Raw genomic sequence first — 20,645 nt, forward strand, 5'->3', positions numbered from 1 at the left:
ATGCTGCAAGCATTAAAGAGTTCTTTAAGCATTTTGCCCCTGGAATCGTCAGGGACTTCAGAAACTACAAGTCAAGGGAAAAAGTAAAAAGAAAAGACGGGTCATCATGAATTTAAATGGGACATAAACTCATGGTGGACACTTCCACTATACACATGCAACACATGTATTAATTATGATATGTTTTGTCATAACGGGGTTTATTCTAAGCTTTGTTCATTTTCTTTTAGGCCAAATCAGATTTTTTTTTTTCATTTTCATTATTATTTAAAAACAATGTTTCTAATTTTTTCATATACTGAGTAGCGACACTATACACTGCACTAAGAATACCCATCAAAATCCCTGAGATGTGTGTTGTTTAAAGCAGATTCCACTTGTAACGTATGAAAGTAACAGCCAACCACACCAAAATTTCAGTTTTTTTTTTTTTTTTAAAGGAGGTGATAGCAGACACATTGTTATTAACATACTGGGTTTTTAGCTGTTGCACTCATTGTGGCCAGAATGACTCATTTCCATTAACACACTGAGCAGCACTGTGCACAGCTGAACAATCAGCTGGATCAGTTGTGTTTAGAGGAATGGAAATTTGGATGAGTCCCAAATTACAGCAGACCCAAGGTCCCATTTGCCAGCAAATCATTTGTAACAGAAATGACTTTAAATGACAACACTAAAATTAAATTTGGCCCATGTTTAACATGCCCATTAAAAATAAGTCCTTAAATGCCAATCAGTGAGGCTTAAATGTGGATAGCCAAAATGACCATGTCACAGCCCACCTCAGCAATATCCCAGACTTGGACAAGCTACAATGGCTGTGCAGTTAATGCTGAACCCACCCACTCAAAAAAAAAAGAGAAAAATCAGCATTATAGCTGCTCCATTTCCACACATCTCTGTTACAAAGGTACTGGGAGTGTCATCAGGAGGCTCAGAAAACCAAATGAGGACAGAAGAAACAGCAGGCTGGGATAGACCTGGGGCTAGAGGGGTTTCACAGATCTTTGAGCAAGAAGTCAGCTTTGAGAAAGCAGTTAAGAGACCACTGTAAATCTAAATTCATAATTTCTCATTTAATTAATCAGAATGCATGCTCACTGCACAACTCCATTAAGGCGAAGACAGAATTAGCCTCATCACACATGCAACAGCATATGTCTTTCAATATGCACTGCAAAACAGATACGGAATGGAAAACAGATGACTTTTAGCTTCCTATTCTGTCTACCGGTAAAGAAAACATTCAGAAAACCCTGCATATCTTCATTGTAAATTACTCAGTGCAAAGATAAATATCAAAGTTACGTGTGATGCTAGGTAAGTAGCAAAAAAAATATTAAAAGAATGGAGAGGAAATAAAAACACCTACAAAAATCTACAAAGAGAAAAAATACACAACAATTTATCTGTGTTCCCAGGAAAGCCTAAAGCCAAACTTCAGCATTTTCTTTTGGAAGCAACTTTATGCGCACTGAGAGCAAACTTACATAAACTGCTGGCTTTTCTTCTTAGAATATTCAGTCAGTCTGCACATTTTCTTCTTCTTTAAGAAAATAAACATGAAAACCAACGCAGGAAGAACTCCACAAAGGAGAAGTACAGAAGAAATTCAAATAATTTGTTAAAATAATAAATGAGATCTTGGCTAAGCAGAAAGGCACGCAAGCTGCTGTCAGGTGGAAGTGTTTGCTAGCCATCCCCTCAGGAGTGCCAGGCACAGAAATTTACCCTCGCCATCCCTTGGTGACCTCCTCACCCCTCATTAATTTTGTTTCACTCTTCAATTCTGTTTTCATACTTCTTTCTCAGTGCTCTTGTCCTACTCTCTGCTAGATCTCACATCTCGTCTTCTGCATCCCTTCAACTTCAGAAGAGGGTCTGCTGGTATCTAACATAAGATATTCTGGGGATCCAGGTTGCTTTCAGATGAAGTAACTCTTCCCAGTTAGTAAAGTCTAGAGTAAAAGTACTACTCTTTCCTTGCTAGATAGTAATTCCTCTTCCACTGGGCACACAAATTATCTTCTGCTATTTTAGTGAAGACAGTCAACTAATTGTTTACTTCCATGAATGTCTTTATGTTATTCCTAGCTCAGGAGATTGTGCTGAAGTTGCTGCAGCCAACATATGGCAAATGGGACAGAAAGCCTGAACACTGGAGAGCAGCACGCAGCCCTTTTCCTTGAGAAACACAGAAACTATCATTCTGAAGTTTGATCTTCAGCTAAGAAAGCAGCAGCAAAATGGGTATCAAACAATAATTATCTTTGGTGAGCATCACTCACCAACTCAGAGGAAAAATGGCTTTCTGCCTCCAGGAAGGGGTGCAACATGCGCTCATTAACAGCTGTTTATACAGATCAACACTACTGCTGTATTAATTTTTTCCCCCTTAAATGAAGTATTTCATGATCAAAGTATTGAAATCAACACTGCCAAAGCAGCATTATTTGAGCAGTCAAGTGAAGTACACGCACGTTTGAAAGATCAGATCTTAATGAGGTTTTTCAGTTGTTTTTTTGGCACGAATACAACAAACACTTCAACACAAATGTAGCTCTGCCCATGCAAAGTGAAGGGCTCTGCTCATATAATTAGCATTTACAAGCACAAGTACTTGTTTATAAAGAAATGAACAAATCATTAAAAAAAATATTAGACCATTTCATAAATAGACTAATTAGCTCTGAAATTGCTGCTTTCTTAAATCAGTATGTAATGCGCTGCCCTTCATTTCTCAGTTTTCATTGCAACGAATCCCTGTGAATCTGACACAACCTCATTAAAACCAACAGATTGTTGGTCAGACCTTTGCACGTGGTGAATGGAATGCAGCGCATCCAAATGAAAAGCAACGTATTGCCATTCCAGTCAATAAGGCCTTAGACCAATCTGTATCTTTAATTTCCTCATGGCAACCTCAACTGACATCATAAGCTCAGTGGGCACCAACATATACCCTAGAGAGCAAGACAGCCTGCTAGCTCATAGCATACCTGTGAAAATGAGAACACATCCAGTGCTCACCTATGTTAGTTTACATTACTAAAGCTGCCTCTAAATTTATCACATTTATTTTGAAAACAGTGAAAATCTGTACGTTTTTCAGTAGTATGTCACCTTCAGAGAAAGCTGGTATTAGAAATATTTCCTGCTGTAGCTTAAAATTTGTGGGTGCAATCCAGGGTGTGTCAAACATGACTGGAAATCAGGTTCTTGGTGCCAAGAGGGAAGTGCCTAGACAAAAAACACTCAGCTGCTCTGGGTTAATTTCTCTACTTTTTTCAAAAGGTCTGGTTTTGCTTTTGTATGATAGAAAATCAAGTTTCAAGTCTAATATTTTGCAGCAACACAATTTTTGCTGATTTTTTTGTTTGTTTGTTTTGGACCAGTCATAGACAAAAACAAGCAAGTTTCCATGAGTCCCCTGAACTATAAATGCACAACAGAAAACCTAATATGAATTCTTAATAGCATCTATATAAAAGCTTGCCTAATTATTACTTCAAATCCCTATCAGCATTTCCTTTATGTCTTGGATTACTTCTTATTTTTTCTGTGCATTTTTTATGTTCAGAACTGTTTGAACTTACTTATGGCATCAATAAGCCATACGAGAAACGAGGCAACTTACATGACAAAACCAAGATGAGTATGAAAGATCTCAAATATATACTGTAATATTGTCAGAAACTGGTAGAGGCCACAGAAGCATGATGGTAGTAATAAAGGCAATAAAATGAAGCTATATAAACATCTATTTTTATTTTCAGGACACTTCCTGAAATTATGAAACCACTCTGGCTTTGTTTTTCACTCATCACTTCTCCATCCTATCAGAAGGCAGTGCAAAAACACCAGAATCAATATTCTCCTGCTAGCAAAGATTAATAGATCTAACTTAATTGCAACCATCTACATAAAACTACTCCTTAGTATTCTACCACAGGATTTTACAGAAGATAAATTCTGAACACACGGATAAAGTAAAAATACATGATTTCTTTTAAAGAGAACTTACCTCACAGCAGACTTCTGGCACAAAATGGAAAGGATTTGATTCTGCTGTCATGCAACAGCTCCTTACCAAAATGACTGACCTCAGCTGAACTGCAAACAGGGATCACTCAGCTCAGAAAAGGCCTCTCGGGTCAGACATGCTTTTTCATCCCCTACTTTCAGGCCAGACTGCAAGTATCAAACCTCTGCAGCTCTTGCTAAGGAATAGGAGCTGTCAAAGGATTCATCACAGCTGAAGGAACAACACTGTAATATCTTCTCCCACCAAAAACCCACTGATGTGGATGGGGTGCGAATAATCAATGAATATTAAAGTGTTATAATTAAGAAATAAACCAGAGAGTTAGGCAAAGCAGATTATAATAACAAAAAGAGAATAGATAGGACACTTACCTGTATGCTGGGCTCACTTATGAAACTCCAGCAGAGCAGATCTCCAGAAGAGATCCTTTCCTACTGGTAGTCAGCTCTTAAATGGGTCTAGCATCGGTAGAGCCAGGCTCCACCCTTTCCAGCAGCACAGGTGAATTGCCTTCATCTGTGCTCCCACAGCTGACTCATTGCTTGCCTCAGGTAATCAATCCGAGGTTCAGGCTGTGACTCAGTAGTTCCCATACAGGGTGATAGTGAACTTCATCTTGGTTCCACAAAGAATGCCCGATGTGAAATAACAGAATATTAGTCAGCGTAACGAATTCAGGCTAGGCTGAAACTCTAAGCAGAGAGAGCTTTAGTCAATGTATGTTCTTTTTGTGTCATTTGCAGTTTCTTTCAACAGTGGGAATTAAGGCCCAGCTAGCATCAAGTTATGAATGGCTTGCTTGTCCTGGCTAAGTGCTTAGCTTAGATCATGGGACAGAGCATAACAAGAAAAACCATTGAATATGTGGCACTTATTGACATTTTTCAATAGGCACTAACCTTTCCAATGCCATTATATTTGGCTTTGAAGTACAATTACGTTGTTTCAGCTCAATGTATCAATAAAATCCTCATTATCTGAATTCCATCAAAATCTTTACACTTTTAAAGAATGCAGAGAAAAAGACGTCACTGAAAAAGGACTGAACAATATTCAGTTCCACACAGACTCACACACTGCTGGTGGGGTTAGCTGTTCAAATCATAGTGCAGTGGCTTTGCCAGTTAAGTACAGCACAGAGACCAACAACTGACTTGGAGATGAGTCCTGTTGGCAGTGACAGCAATATGTAGTTAAAGTGCACCAAATGTAGTATTCAAGGACAGAGCACAGAGAATGAGTCTTAAAATGGCAAGCACACATGCAAACCAGAAATCATTTTCTGGTATGTGGATGTGTATGAAGAGTCTAAGCTAATTTGCTGCACAGAGTGCAAGACCCCATATTCTCCTATGTATAAGTCACAGGAATCATAGAACCACAGGGGTTGGAAGGGACCTCAAGATATCATTGATTCCAACCCCCTGCTAAAGCAGGGACCCTACAATAGGTCACACAGGTAGGCATCCAGACAGGTCTTGAATATCTCCATAGAAGGAGACCACACAACCTCTGGGCAACCTGTTCCAGTGCTCCGTTACCCTTACTGTAAAGAAATTCTTCTGTATGTTTGTACGGAACTTCCTATGTTCAAGTTTTAGGCCCTTAATCCTTGTCTTATTGCTACACGCCACTGAGAAGAGCCCGGCCTCACCCATTTGCCTCCTACCTCCCTACAGATATTTATAAACATTTATCAGATCCCATCTCAGTCTTCTTTTCCCCAGGCTGAACAGACCCAGGTTACTCAGCCTTTCCTCATACAGGAGAAGCTCCAGACCCTTAATCATCTTTGTGATCCTCCTCTGGACTCCTTCTAGGAGATCCCTGTCTTTTTTGAACTAGAGAGCCTAGAACTGGACACAATAGTCTAAATGTGAGGCCTCACCAGGGCGGAGTAGAGGGGGAGGATCACCTCCCTTACCTGCTGGCCACACTCTCTTTAATGCACGCCAGGATATCATTGGCCTTCTTGGGCACAAGGGCACACTGCTCATGGCCAACCTGTTGTCAATCAGGACACCCAAGTCCTTCTTCACAGAGCTCCTCTCTAGCAGGTCATCCCCTAACCTGTACTGATGCATGCAATTCATAAAGGTTATATATATGAGGTTATAATGATTCATTTCATTGATCTCAAACTTACAGATTTGCTTTCCTCTAGCTCCCCTCCTCCATTCACATTTGGTTAATATGCAAAGTTAAAGCATTTTATTGAAGAAATGAGGAAGGTCTGCATTAAGTCACATCTGCTTCAGAACTCAGTTGACTCCCCACCAGCTGGAATCTATTATTTGATTAAAAATGCTGTTGAGCCAGCTGCCATGTAGCACGTTTCACTACCCTGATTCCTGGTGGATTTAAATCCATATTAAAAATGTAGTCTAGCATGAATCAGCTTGTTGTCAATGTTAATGCATACCTGGAAAATTTAAAAAAGCAACCCAGCCTTCCTAGAACTGGCCACCTCAGCCTCTAATGCAGAAAGTGCTTAGCGGGTACGAACTTCAAATTTCAGGTATCAGAAGGCTGTAGCTTCATAAGGCAATGTCCTAATTATACCCACAAAGGTTTGCTTTTCCTCTTACCCTAAAACCAAACCAAACTTCCCTTCCAACAGAACCACACCTGAAATAAAAGGTGGTTTCTGAGTTTTAAGAGTTAGAAATAAAAACTCTTCTTATCTCACTGATGTGGTGAAGTATTTATTAGTGGAAAGTAATTATTAGGGAAGCTGCCCAGAGTAAAAAAAATAATTTATAGTTCAAGCCCATTACTGCTAATTTATTTAGAATGAAAGACTATGTCAGGCAAAAAGCCCATTTAATTCAAGGGGGATTTCTGCCTAGCGTGGATTGCAGGAATATGTGCCAAGAGTATGTGCCATGAATAAACACTGAAAATGTAGCTCAGCAGTGCAAGAATATTAAAAGCTTTAAGGCAATAATTTGCAAAGGTATGCTTAATGGGCCTCAAAATAGCAAATACAGTGATGATATGTTGATAAGGACTGATTCTTCCCATCATCTTTTCCAGCTACCTCAAAGCAATCTACAGACTACGGCTTCACAAGCTCTAAAAGGTATCCATCAGTAGGTCTGAAGAAAGTTGATATCAATGCTATGTTTGCAGCTTGCTTTGTTCAATGGATGGCCACAAAATAAGTTAAAAAGTTTTGATGGCTTCAGAAAAGACAGAATCTCTTAATATACAGATAAAAGACAATGCAGAGCTAAGGCTGAAAGCCCAAGCCCACACCAACTTCTGGTGGCATCAAGGGTAGGAAAAACATGTTCCTTAGCAAAACTAGAGAAGAAACATATGGATATTGAATTGATTAAACTCATTAACATTAGTCAATCTAAAATCCCAAGTAACAGTTATGTAATGTATTAAACACACGAAATTTTAGTCATAGAACTAGGAGATCAAGAACACAGAACATAACTAGGAGATCAAGTCACTGCAGAACCAGTCAGTACAATCGGATGGTTGCTTGAACGGTCTGAGCATGGCTGGGACCCACACCACAGCAAACAGCATTGTAATGGGCAGCTCTGCTGACAGCATCTGCGGGGAGGCAAATCCTCCAAGGTGGTGGGTGAGGATCCTGTGGTGGAATACTGCTGGCACTGAACTTCTCTTCAGCTCTATATATATGTCCCAGATTCAGCCAGGGTGTTTTTCATGAAGGAAAAATCACTTCATAGTGTCTGGTATGATGCTATGTTTAGGCTCTAGGAGAAAAACAATTCTGATAACACATTGATGTTTTAGTTGCTACTGAGCAGCACTGTAAAGGGCCAAGGACATATTCATTTTTCAGATTCTTGTACTGTCCTGACAGCAGAGGGTCTAGGGGGTACAAGAAGCTGGGGGAGGGGATAGAGCCAGGACAGCTGACCTACGCTAGCCAAAGGGATATTCCATACCACATGTCATCATGTGAAAAAAATCTTTAAGAACTGTGGGGAGCTGGCCAGGCAGGCAGGCAGCTGCTCCTTGGGGATTGGCTGGGCACTGCTGGTGGGTGGTGAGCAATTGCTTGTGCATCACTAGTTTTATATATATAAATACAAACACAAACATCTATGTATTTATTGTTATAACTATGATGATGCACTTTCTCTTCCTTTTCTGTCTTAGTAGACAGTTTTTATCCCAATCCATGAGTTCTACGTTGTTTTTTTCTCCCAATTCTCTCCCCGACCCCACTGAGAAGGGAGGTGAGCAAATGACTGTGTGGTGCTTCCATGGCTAACATGCCATCTGCCATGTTAAACCACAAGAAAATGAGTGTCCAGTTCAGATTCTCAAGAGGAAAAAGAATAAACTCTCTTTACTATGTTTTAGGGACCTTCCTTTGAAATATATTTGAATTCAGTTTGGAAAAGCCTGAACTCTGACTTCTGCTTTCGTGGTTTTAAATGATTTATATTTCTAGATCCACTGAATGACTTCCTCAACAAGCAAGAAATATATTACGTCATATATATTTTAGAGGTTGAGCTTTCTATATCTTGAATTTTCACCCTTCAACCTCTTTCACTCCAGGAATGTGTTGCTCAAATGCCAATTAAAATGCATTACACACATACTTGCAAGCAAAGCAAACATCCTGCACACAAAGAAGACATGCAAAGTGACAAACAATGGACACAAGGTAAGTAATGCTTATGTATTTCTCCTACTTACTAACTTTCCTGGCAGCATATGGAAGCAACATGAATCCACTATCACCCAGTGACTCAGCCTGTCAGATACATTTCCGTTTTTTATCCTGAAAACATGAGACATTCTAGATGTCAAAAATTCAAACTACCCAGAGCTAGAAGAGTACTTTCTTTACAGAGAGAGAGCAACAACTTGTCTGAAAACATCAGGAAGTGTGAACACCGCCAAAAAGGAATCTATTTCTTTGGGATAGCCTGCTCGTCTCAAAGTGTCACACTGTGACATTTAAAATGTTCAAGCACACCAAAAAAGCCATACTTTGAGATTGAGCATGATTTCAAAAAAGGAACACCACAGGATTCTGTATAACAAGAGTTCAACACCCAGATCTAGCAACAAAGACATTCAAAAAAAGGTTAAATGGTAACTGTAGTATTCCCACACTAAACGGTAACTAAAATTTGCTCCCCCACCCTGCACTGGCATGTATTGTGTGTGGGCTCTACATTTCAATAAAAAGAAACAAATGCTTTTAACAGCATAGTAGAGACTTTTATAAGATACGCATTCTGCAGGAAGACTACTGTCCCTCAATAAACATTTATTGACTAAATGTGCTATTTCAATTAACATAACATTTATTGAAATGAAAAAAAAAAAAAAAGATATTGAAGTTTAACTTAGATTTAAGTACTAAGGAGTAGCAGTAAGGTATTTTACATACATTTTTTCCTTTAATATTTTTGAACTATTGTTATTTGCCATCTCTCCATGTCTGGTGCACCCTAGTGCCCCCACCTGCTAGGCAAACGTCCCATCTATACTCAGCCCTCCTGCTTTCCAAGCCTCTGATCTGCAGCAGCTCTGAACACGCAAATGTAAGCACTGTAGGATCTAACTTGTGAAATCTGATATTGAATACAGAAAAAGCCATAAGTCCTCCAGAAAAAAAAAAACAAACAAAAACTGTACTTCAGCTCAGGCGTGCAAAATTTATAGAAATATTTTAGGAACATTCTTTATTAAGGACATATGTCTTCATTTGTCACATTTGCTGTATGATAATAGCATTCATTTTCCTCACATGGCGCTGTAAAAAAGCCCATGGAAGTTGTGAAGCACTGAGCCATCACAATTATTTTCTCTTCCTTAGGTTACAGTAGCCTCTAGGAGTCATGGGCCAGGACACAGGCACGCTGGAGGCTGTGCTTACAAAGAAGAAAAAGATGGTTCTTGTCTCTGAGGGTCACATTCAAACATAAAGTAAAGGATAATAAATGGATATGGACGGTTGACAAAGAGACAGTGGTTGTAACACACCACTAACCAATTTTTTTTTTCTTTCCCCCAGGGATAATGGCAGAGGAGATATTAAGAAGGGAATTAAAAGGAGAAAATGAAGCTAAGTGCATTGATGTTTGCCCAGAGCTCGTTCTTAACTTACTAACAACAAAGAGTAGAACATGGATGCTGGTTTGAATACTTTGTCAGTGCTGAAGCTAGTATGACAGGTGAACTGGAGGGATGCGTGGATGGATGGGCCAGATGAGCTCTGGATATTAAAACAGGCTGCCTCTTACTATCACTACTGTAAGAGAAAGTGATAAATATTACAGAAATGCTCACAAGAAAATTAATTTTATTTTAAATCAGGTTTGAATAAGTTAAGAGCTACACAGGCTTTATGTGGACCATTCTTGGCAGTGGAGTGAGGCATCATCTAATGACCACGGGCATCTGCATGGCTGACTCAAACATCTCAGCCCACCAGCATCTCCAGAGGAAGAAACATGCCTCAGTACCTTTCACAGTTGATTTTTTAAGCCCAGGATACCATTAGCTATGTTGTTCATTTTCGTGAGTTTTCATTTTTTAATAACTCCTAAAAGACCTGTTTGTAACAGCCAGAAACTGCTGTGCTCTAGGACTATTTTGGTCTTTGATAAATGTATTTACATTTATACTACCTGCTATTTAATTCTGTTTGAAAATATTCCAGATAGAATTTTTTCTGTTGTCTCCTTAGCTCAGCCATCGTGCAAGTTAATAGAGCAATGAATGGAATCTGAGATCAGTCTGAGCTGAATAATAAAACTGAGTCTTAAAACACTTTCGTCTTTCCTGACGTGACAATCTCAGCAGCAGTGCTGCCTTTTATGCAATTGACCTTTGAGATGGATGACCTCTGCTGTCCTCTTACTAAACCTCCCGAAACATCTGTTGGTTTGTTTGAAGCAATGTGTTTCAATAAAAACATGTAGAGGTTCCATAAATTACTGTTCAGGGAAAAAGAAAAGATATAAATAGAAAAATGAAGAAGAAATCTTCTTTCCATTTGGAAACTCCTATTAAAAATTTCATAAATCAAGCAGTTTTCATCTGAAGTTCCAACAAAGCATCAGATGAAAGCCATCTTGGGAACACATCGTAAAACCAAGTGAACTCTTTTCACTGTACTGTAATCAGATAAACTTTACCAACAAAGTGTGTTTAACATATCGATTACCTTTAATTTTTTTTGCTTAGCGCTCTTCTAAAATTTAGTAAGCACCAACACTGGAAGGAAAGTTGGTAGGTAACACTAGTTTGCTAGCATACATTGTACTACATTTCTGAATGCTGGAACCATCTGAGAACCATCGTGATGATAACAAGAAAATCGTGCCTGGTCGGTCAGCCATGCTGGGTGATGAAGCACAGCAGGCAGCAGCAAATAGCTCAGGGAGAGAGAGGCACTGCTTTACAACTACACCAACTCAAAATGGGGACGCTGTGTTCCCACGAGGATCTGTGTGCTCATAAATAACTGAACATGCCTATCTCAGCCTGGCACTGAATTCCATCCCGCAACTGGGTACCCAAGCTCCCCTCGGACTGCAGCACCTTGGAAGGTTCCTGTAGGATGCATCTTACTGTACAGTAAAACAAGCTTCCTAAATAGGTTAAATGGACCATGTCCTAAATGCTGCTACTTCCCTTCACTGACAAGGGGAAGAGCTGGAGTGACCAGGCCTGGTGCAGACACACTCCAGCTGAATGTCCTGAAGAGCACTCCAGGCTGGTGAAGCAGAAAATGTGTGCATTCACGTTGCAGTGCTTTATGTGGGGCTATGTATTCTTCTGCTGTCAAAAGCAAAGAATTATGTTCCTGACAGCAGTAATGACAGAACTAAATTAAGAAAACAGAGTTCAGAGAGGCAGAGAGATGCACTGAGCATGGGATGAGCAAACCTTATTAACTGACCGCCTCCCGTATATCCAAACCGATTAAAAGAATTATTATTACAGCTCCAGTTTAACAGTTTGGAAAACTGACATTTAGAGTTGCTACTTAACATTCAGATATTTGTAATGCTATGCAGTAAATTTGTTATTTGAAGTCTGCTTGTAAATACACAGTCAGTCTTGCAAGTTAACGGCAGCATTCAGAGGTACTGGCAAGAGTAAATCAAACGACTGTGTTTTCATCAGATAGCAACCATAAAAACTGTGTCCACTGCAGCATGTACAAGAGCCCACAGAAATGTCATTTTTATCATACTTTCTTCAGATCAAGCCAAACGAAATGAGATTTTCAAATCCACAAAAGGGTCACATGAAAACACTTCAGTGTTTTCCTGGTATTGTCTTCACAGCTACGAAAGTTCAGCTATTTGACTTCTTAGAAGATACCTCAGTGGTATTCTATTCTCATTCTTTCTTAAGGCCACACCACTTCCTGGAGAAAAACAAATAAGTGTGCATGCTTCAGGTGCTTCTACATGCCCTGTGTGGACAGAGATTACGCCGTCCCAGTTGAATGATTTAAAATTGCATTTATTGTGATGCTTTGGGATTGAAGAGGTCAAAGCCTCCCCTACCACTAGAAGGTGGTCTGCAAATCGATTTAAGGAACACATGTTAATTTCTTAGTTTCAGAATTTTAACTTGGTTTCAGTTGAAATAACACCACTTTTTTTTAATTAACCGAGACAGGAACTTTCATGCCCACTGAATGGAAAGGAGGGGCTTTTGTTGTTTTGTTGCCTCCAAATACACAAAGCAAATTTCAAAACTCTTAAATATATCAAGCTATGTTCAGGTTCAAGGCCAAGTATTGGAAAGTCAAAGAACACCAGAACAAATGAAACAGTTAAGCTCTCTTGTGCTTACATCTGATGATGAAATATTTAATTATATGATAACGTTACTTTTTCTACTGAAATGTCTGTGGTTTAAGTAAAAACAAGCAGATTCTAAAATGTCCTGATTTGACAAGATATTCAGATACCTATCTCATTTTAAATATACTACTTAAGAACATCCTGAGCTTGATTTATTAAGTAGACAAAACATTTTTGAAAATACATTTTCTACCAGCAAATACTACTTGTGCTGTGATCTAACTCTGAATATATAAAATCAGAACAAGTCTCCTTTTGCCTATTTTTTTTCAACAGGTCAATCACAATGATCAGCTTGACCGAAATGTTTCAACTCACATTATAAATAGACCAGCTATTTCTTATTTTAATCTGCCGTATAGACATCAATTTAATATTCAATTAGAGTAAGTGCTTATGAATCACACACGTTTTGGAAGTTCTGACTCTCCAAACAATGCTTGAGTTTAAAATCTGTATTGATAACAGGATTCTACATACAAACGTGCAAACTGGAAGAGTGGAAAGCCTGCTTTACGGCTTAGAGGTGTCTGGGCTTGGCTATCTGCCTTCTCCTTCCACCTTGGCTTGGGTAACTGGAATAAAGATGAATGAAAATTTAGGCCTGCAGTTTTAATAGTAACTATTTGTTATTCAAATTTCCTTTCCCGCACTGAACGATTGTGAGAACGTGTGCTCAGAATTAAAAGGCTGCTTCTTCAGCATCAGCACATTGATTTCTTGGGGTCCTTGCAAAGCTTTGCACATTGTTTCTGGACTAGAGATATACACCCTTCTAACTGCCTGTCAGACATCATTTCTGCTTTATGAATAAATAATACCATGCCCAGGGGAAACGTTGGTCTAAGACAAAAAAATCAATATGTGTCTAGCATGTGTTAGGCAGTTGTTGAGCTGAAATCTGTCTCAAATATGTAGAGTAATTTTAATAACAAAACAAATCCTCTCTAAACTGAGCTTAGAGGAGTGTCATTAAGAAACACTATTTCTCTGCGCATCCTATTTGAAGAAGAAGAATATTGCCCTCTTAAAATGCAAATAGATTCTCTGATTGCCAAGTGTTTGGTTATTACTTATCTACAAATTTCTAATACTCATGTGGCAGAGATACAGCAGCAACTAATCTTTTACTCTGTTCCACTTGGAGCAGTTCTGGTATACATCTGTGTAATAAAGCTGTCTGCTACTATCGCTGCCTTAGTTTTATTTTTAAAATATCTTCTTCCACAAACACCTCATATTTTTGCAGCAGATCTGGGATCAAATGTGAAACTCACACAGCTCTGTAATCGCACTGGCCATTCCTGCAATGCAAGCCTGTTTCCTCGGGTTATGGCTCTGGCATCCACCACCATAGCCCCAGTGATTCAAATCCATTACAGGGCACCTGGACCACTCTGCCTTTTCAATGCAGATCAAAAAAAGACAACCTTACATACCTACTGTCACAAGGCAGGGTCTTTGACTCCTTCACATACTACACAGCTCAAAACAGCTCCAGAGGAAGAGAAGGAAGAGGTAAAGGCAAGACTCATGACTGGCTTTTGAGACCACTGGCTCCAAGCCACTGATATCCAGCCCAGGGACATATCCTTCAAAAGGCATTTCTCCCCTGCTGTTACGCAGACCTTTAAATGCAGATCCTCCCCCTGGGAGCATGCTGACAAAGTGGCTCCTCCTGCTACATACACATAATGAAAAGCACAAACTTTACATATTGATGACCCTTTTAGGCAGAGGAGCTGCAGCTGGCCTGAGGCAGTTACTCATGCAGGAGAGCTGACCATCTGGAAATGCAATCTAAAGAAAGCAGAAGGAAGCCTGATATCTTGGGGAAAGAAACGAACAGACGTGCAGAAGCTGCAGCTGAGGTGTTCCAAGGCTCACACTGCACGCTAGCATGGGGGAGCCCATCAGCATCAACACAGACACAGAACACCTGTCTTAACAAATTGAAGAAGTGAAATGCTAAAGGCATGGAGAGGAAGCTCTGATACATGATGATATGTAAAATACAGCATGACATAAATTGTCCAAAAATGCTTTTATGACATATTGAATGAATAGTAATGCTTCCTACAACTGACATTGTAATGTCAGTGAGAGATTACTGCCTGTAATCTCCCCAGTTTGGGGTGCCAGACACACAACCACCCAGGGGAATAACACCAGTGAAATACCCAGACTGTTCTGCACAGGCACCGAGGCATCTTGAGGTGTGCTTTCACACTGCGAGAGATCCTCTGTGGAGTAAAGACTTGAAAGAAGTCCTCTGCCTTCCCACCTCCTTTATCATTTGACTTCTGAACACCCTTCAGCCACTCTCCAAACCACAGCTGCCATGTGACCGGAGTTGGTTGTTTGGTTTTTACACAGTCAAAAATCCCCCGTGACCAGGGCGCAGTTTGCTGCTATTCCTCCAGCAGCAGCTTGCTGAAAGGATCCTGTCTTCACCGCTCAGCCTCACTCAAAGCCAAACAGCTGTTTCTGGGTGGTGTGAGAGAGAAATAAATCCAGATTTTTAAAAAACCCTTAATCTCACCAACATCGATCCTTCTTTTCAGCTCTGGCATCCCCAACTTTTTTGCACTGAGGACAAAGGAAAAAAAATCACTGGACCTACAGCTCTGCTTCGATGATGTTATCTGGCTGTCTAATACTGATAGAGTATTACAGCACCTGATAACTTGCTCACAATTCCCAATTTCCTGTGCAAGTGCTCAGCATATCCAGGTCCTTTAGAAACATCAACCCACTCTTATTGCAAACAGAAATTTCCAAAATGATGAGTGATTCAACAGGAAACAGAAAGAAAACCCCCTCACCTTGCAGAGGTGTTTCATTTCCAGGTTTGAGTATTGTTTACAGAGAACAGAAATTCAGAACTACAAGTCTTCATCTTTGGCAGATTAAAGACAACTATCACAAGCCTTTGACTTCCAAAGGCACCAGAAGCATATGTGATATTAAACTCATTTCATATGGATTTTATCTTTAAGGTGTCTGGTGAAGTTTGTTGATTTCTATATTCTTTTTAAAGAAAATTACTACCAAAAAGCAATGCCTCCATCAATTACACACCAATTATATTTATGTATTTCATGTGTGCACAAGATCTGGGACTGAAGCATCTCTGCACTATGTGTGGATAGTTAAAAAAAAACTGAGTACATTCAGATGAACTCATTCACTGTAGCTCTGGAGGTATCTAGTCCGACAAGTTGTGGTAACAGTATGCTCTCAGCTTCTGCTTTCCAAAATCAGTAGAGCCATCAATTTTGTCTGAACAAATCACAGCATCATAGGAGTTGGATGGGACCTCTGGAGATCACCAAGTCTAAATCCCTTCCTAAAGCAAGTTGCCTACAGTAGGTTGCACAGGAGAGTGTCCAGGCAGATCTCAATTATCTCCAGAGAAGGAGACTCCACAAACTCTCTGGGCAGCCTGTTTCAGTGCTCTGTCACCCCTACAGTAAATTAGTTCTTCCTCATATTCATATGGATCTTCCTGTATTCCAGTTTGTTTATTGCCCCTTGTCCTGTTGCTGCACACCTCCGAAAAGAGCCCTATCCATTTTTCTGGGGAAGATGGCAGCCCATGGCTTGGACATGTACTCTTTTCTGAGTAAACAACTGGCTGGAGAGCCAGGCCCAGAGTGTGGTGGTGAATGGAGTTAAATCCAGCTGGTGACTGGTGTTTGGTCCTCAGGGGTTGGTACTGGCGCCCAGTCTGTTTAATATCTTTACTGAGGATTTGCATGTGGGAATTGAGAGCACCCTCAGTAAGTTTGCAGATTATATCAAGCTGGGGGGAGGTGTCAATGTGTCTGAGGGTAGGAAGGCCCTACAGAGAGACCTGGGCAGATTGCATCGATGGGCTGAGGCCAACTGCATGAGACCAAGTGTCAGGTCCTGTGCTTTGGTTAGAACAACCCCATGCAGTGCTACAGGTTTGGGGCAGAGTGGCTGGAAACTGTATGGAAGGGGTTGGTCAACGCTTGGCTGAACGTGAGCCCAGCAGCATGCCCACCAGGATGCTGGTGGCCAAAAAAGCCAACAGCATCCTGGCTTGCATCAGAAATACCATAGTCAGTAGGAACAGGGAGAAGTTTCTCCCCTTGTACTCATCTTTGGCGAGGCTGCACCTTGAGTACTGTGTTCAGTATTGGGCTCCTTGCTATAGTAAAGATACTGAGGCCCTAGAGCGTATCCAGAAAAGAACAGTGAAGCTGTGAGGGGTCTGGAGCACAAGTCTAATAAAGAGTGGCTGAAGGAGCTGGGGTTGCTTAGTCTGGATAAGAGGCTCAGGGGAAACCTTATCACTCTCTACAACTGAAAGGAGGCAGTGGGAAGGTAGGGTTCAGCCTCTTCTTTCAGGTAACAGAGACAGGACAAGAGAAAATGGCCTCAAATTGCATCAAAGGAAGTTCAGGTTGGACATTAGGAGAAATTTCTTCTCAGAAGGAGTGGTCAGGCATTGGAACACGCTGCCCACAGAGGTGGTAGAGTCACATCCCTGGAGGTGTTTAAGAGAAGGGTAAATGTAGTACTTAAGGACATTGGTAATACTGATGGTAGTGGATAGTTGGATTAGATGATTTTAGAGGTCTTTTCCAACGTTAATGATTCTATGATTTGATTCCTGCACTTTAGATGTTTATAAACATTGGTAGTAACACCTCTCAGTCTTCTCTTCTCCAGACTGAACTTTCTTTTAGGAAAAGCTAGGAACATGCACACAGTCAGCCAGCACAACATGATTACTTTTAAAGTTTTTCACTTGTGGTCTCATCAACATGCTGTAAGCAAGGAACACTTTCTTGGTATGCCTTAGAATAGCACTGATTCCCTTGAAAGTTTCAAGGTTACCATTGTGCTAAGAAAGAGACTTACAGTGTACCTGAACCACAGAGTGCATTACATACAATTAAATAAACTGCACCAGCCAACAATTCATATACAGAAAGAACTGAATGCCCCTTCATTACTGGTCTGCTCTAATATAACTGCTTGAGAAAAATCCCTCAAACTGCAAATGCAAGGGATCACTCAGCTGACTGGCTGATAAAGTCAAAATAGCCTAATGTCAGGATTTACAATCACTAGCTTAGAAAATGTCAACAACCCACCATCACCAAGAAAAGTATATTCTGTGTAAAGAAAGTAATTCTCAGACAAGTGATGAGTGCACAAGTCACTAAGCAGCTGTCTGTCCTCTCCCCAGAATAAAATGTTTTTGTTTTCCCTGAATTCAGTTCAGCTCAAAAAAATAATAAGTAAGTAAATAAATAAATAATAGGGAAAGAGCAAATGATTGCCAAGGTGAAGAAAATAGCTGATGCTCTGAAGATCTATTTGTGACCTTGCCATTATGAAGAACGAGAAGCAGAAGTTTAGCCCTACTGCCACTGGATTTATCTTTGGTCCAGTACCATAACATCACTTACTAGAAACAGCCACACAACAAGGTCTGAGATACCTAGAATAAAAAACAACTATAATTATTGAAAAAATTCACATCTGCTTAGCGTTGGAAAGCCTTAATTATTTGAACAGCAATCCAGTATAATTGTGATGTTGCTTAAGTCTCATCAGACCTTCAGTAAATGAATGTAAAGCAGCACCAGCCTACATACTGAAGACTTGATCTCACTGCTCCCCATGCAAAAGTGCAAGATATGATCTGCAGATTGTATTCCCAGGGCAACTTCATAACCATAGCACTCTTCTTCATATCCTCTGTAGTGGGATAGCTTTGTACATTCAACACAAAATATAACTCCCAGCTGTCTATTTTGTTATTTATTTTCTGTCCATACCAGGGAGACCTCATTAGCTATGCTTTCAGAAAGGCTTTGAAATAAGCAAACACAGTGTATAGATCTGCAGCATCTACAGTACTTACAGAAGCAGAAGCAGCTTTTAAGAACTTGGCAAAGTAAGCAAAGATGACAGATTCTGATAGGCAGCCATTGGTTTGCTCTTCCAAAAGAGATCTACCAACCAAATCACCCAGCACCAGGGCAGGAGATGAGAGATAAGGAAAGGCTTTTTAAATAAGCATATCAAAAACATATCCAGTCGATTTCGAGTCTTTCAGCTGAAAATGGTAGTACTGCTTCTTAAGACATAGAAACAACTGTATTTTCAGAATGTATCATGTCTTTATTTTAATACACAAACACGCAACAAATCATGGCTCGTGAAACTGTAAGCAAAGGCTTCTGTAAAATCTACGTGTAATACTGCTGCTACCCAATGTGATTGCTTAGCATCATATTGTTCATAAATCAAGGGTGTCTTCATAAAGCTGAACTAAAGCCAAACTGACCGCCGCAGGAAACAAAAAGGAATCAGATAAATAATTACCTTAAGAGTCTCTGTAGAGCTTGATGTCCCAGTGATGGACAGTATCGACAAATGCTTCCTCCTAGGTTAAAAGAAAAAAAGAAGAAATTTTCACAACTCTGAACATAGCTCAATTATGCCACGCTATGAGAATGTATCAGAGAATATACATTATCTCCTGTTACTTTGAATTTAAAATCAATTTCAAAGAAAAATACTTTTAGAAAAAGTTTCCCCTCCTTTATTTGAAATACCCCAGACTAACTAACATCATTTTTAAAGTCATTATTTTTATTAAAATCTCTGACTTTCAAAGTTCTTCCAAAGAAGTTAGACTGAATTTTGAAATCCTTATTATCTTGTCGATATAATGGATTTCGTAGACCAAATTAGTATTAAAGGCACCTGTACACAGGGTAGTTTATACCCATGCAGTGACAGTATCCTGCAGTGCTTTCTGCACTTTATTGTGCCCAGAAACTCACTGTTACTTAGTGACTGTACTGGTTTGGTATCTAGAAAGAAAGAATCGAAGGCAGCGATGAGAGATTTGCTGAGCATAAAGAAAGGTACGGAGGTTGCAGGTTTCCATCAGCACCAGCCTTGCAGTGCATATTTCTAGATATGGGATAATGTGGTGGCCACGTGGCTGCCAAATTTAACTAATCCAAATTTAACTAATTTGGATTGTAAATTGACTTAGGTAGAAGTAAATACCTTTCTTTTCCTGGATGCTTAGTCCAGATGTAAAGGGTCTTCCACCTTTAACTCTGTAAGGAATTGTCTTGTTGTAGTATTGGAAGACTAGTTTAAAATGAAGTTAGAGCATATCTTCAGTGGTTGATTGCAATAACTTACTTCAAAACTAAATTAGTAGAAACTGCAGTCCAGCTTTTCAAGCAGAGGCTAGTTAAAACCAGTAGCACTGGGAAGTCTAATTACTGCCAAAGTCAACTGAAATGGATATAAAATAGGCTAGTTCTGAAGGAATATACCATCTCTTCTACAGCACTAATTTTCAGAACGGACTCATGTTTCTAAAGCAGCTTAAGAAATGAGGGATGCTGCCGGGCTAACCGCCTGCTCAGAAGGATATACTGATTCAATTACTTTCTTTTGACGTAAGCCCAAATTACAATCAGCATAAGCACGTATTACAACTCAAACTCCCTGCACAAAGAAATAATTTCCTTTTTTGTAAGCATTAACCAGCTGTTTTGCTGATTCAGGCCTCCCCATTACTGGCACGCTCTATAAAAAATCATGCAGTGCAAGTGACTACAGAACTGTTGCTTGGTTACATTCTCAATTATCACAATGCTGGCCTTACTCATTCGGTGTCAAGGTCAATGCAATTGTTTCTTTTCTTTAATGATGAAGTATCCTGTTTATAAAATTTGTATCTGCTTCCT

General features: G+C 39.8%; 1 protein-coding gene across 6 annotated transcripts in view; it reads right to left on the reverse strand.

The window, feature by feature from the left end:
- PAG1 (phosphoprotein membrane anchor with glycosphingolipid microdomains 1) overlaps nt 1–20,645 on the reverse strand; it is a 107,695-nt gene that overhangs the window by 62,256 nt on the left and 24,794 nt on the right. For 2 of the 6 annotated variants that reach the window (XM_090137756.1, XM_090137753.1), the window contains exons 1-2: nt 4,420–11,011; nt 4,028–4,116 (exon numbers count right to left, since the gene is read on the reverse strand). The gene's annotated coding sequence lies outside the window, so the exon portion shown is untranslated. Of the gene's footprint in view, nt 1–4,027; nt 4,117–4,419; nt 11,012–19,254; nt 19,316–19,950; nt 19,970–20,645 lie in introns of those variants that run through there. The other 4 variants (XM_031590932.2, XM_090137754.1, XM_090137752.1 and 1 more) reach the window with 3 other exon arrangements.

This window comes from Phasianus colchicus, chromosome 3, assembly GCF_987193195.1.
Source record: "Phasianus colchicus chromosome 3, bPhaCol1.hap1.1, whole genome shotgun sequence".
Taxonomy (NCBI): Eukaryota; Metazoa; Chordata; class Aves; order Galliformes; family Phasianidae; genus Phasianus; species Phasianus colchicus.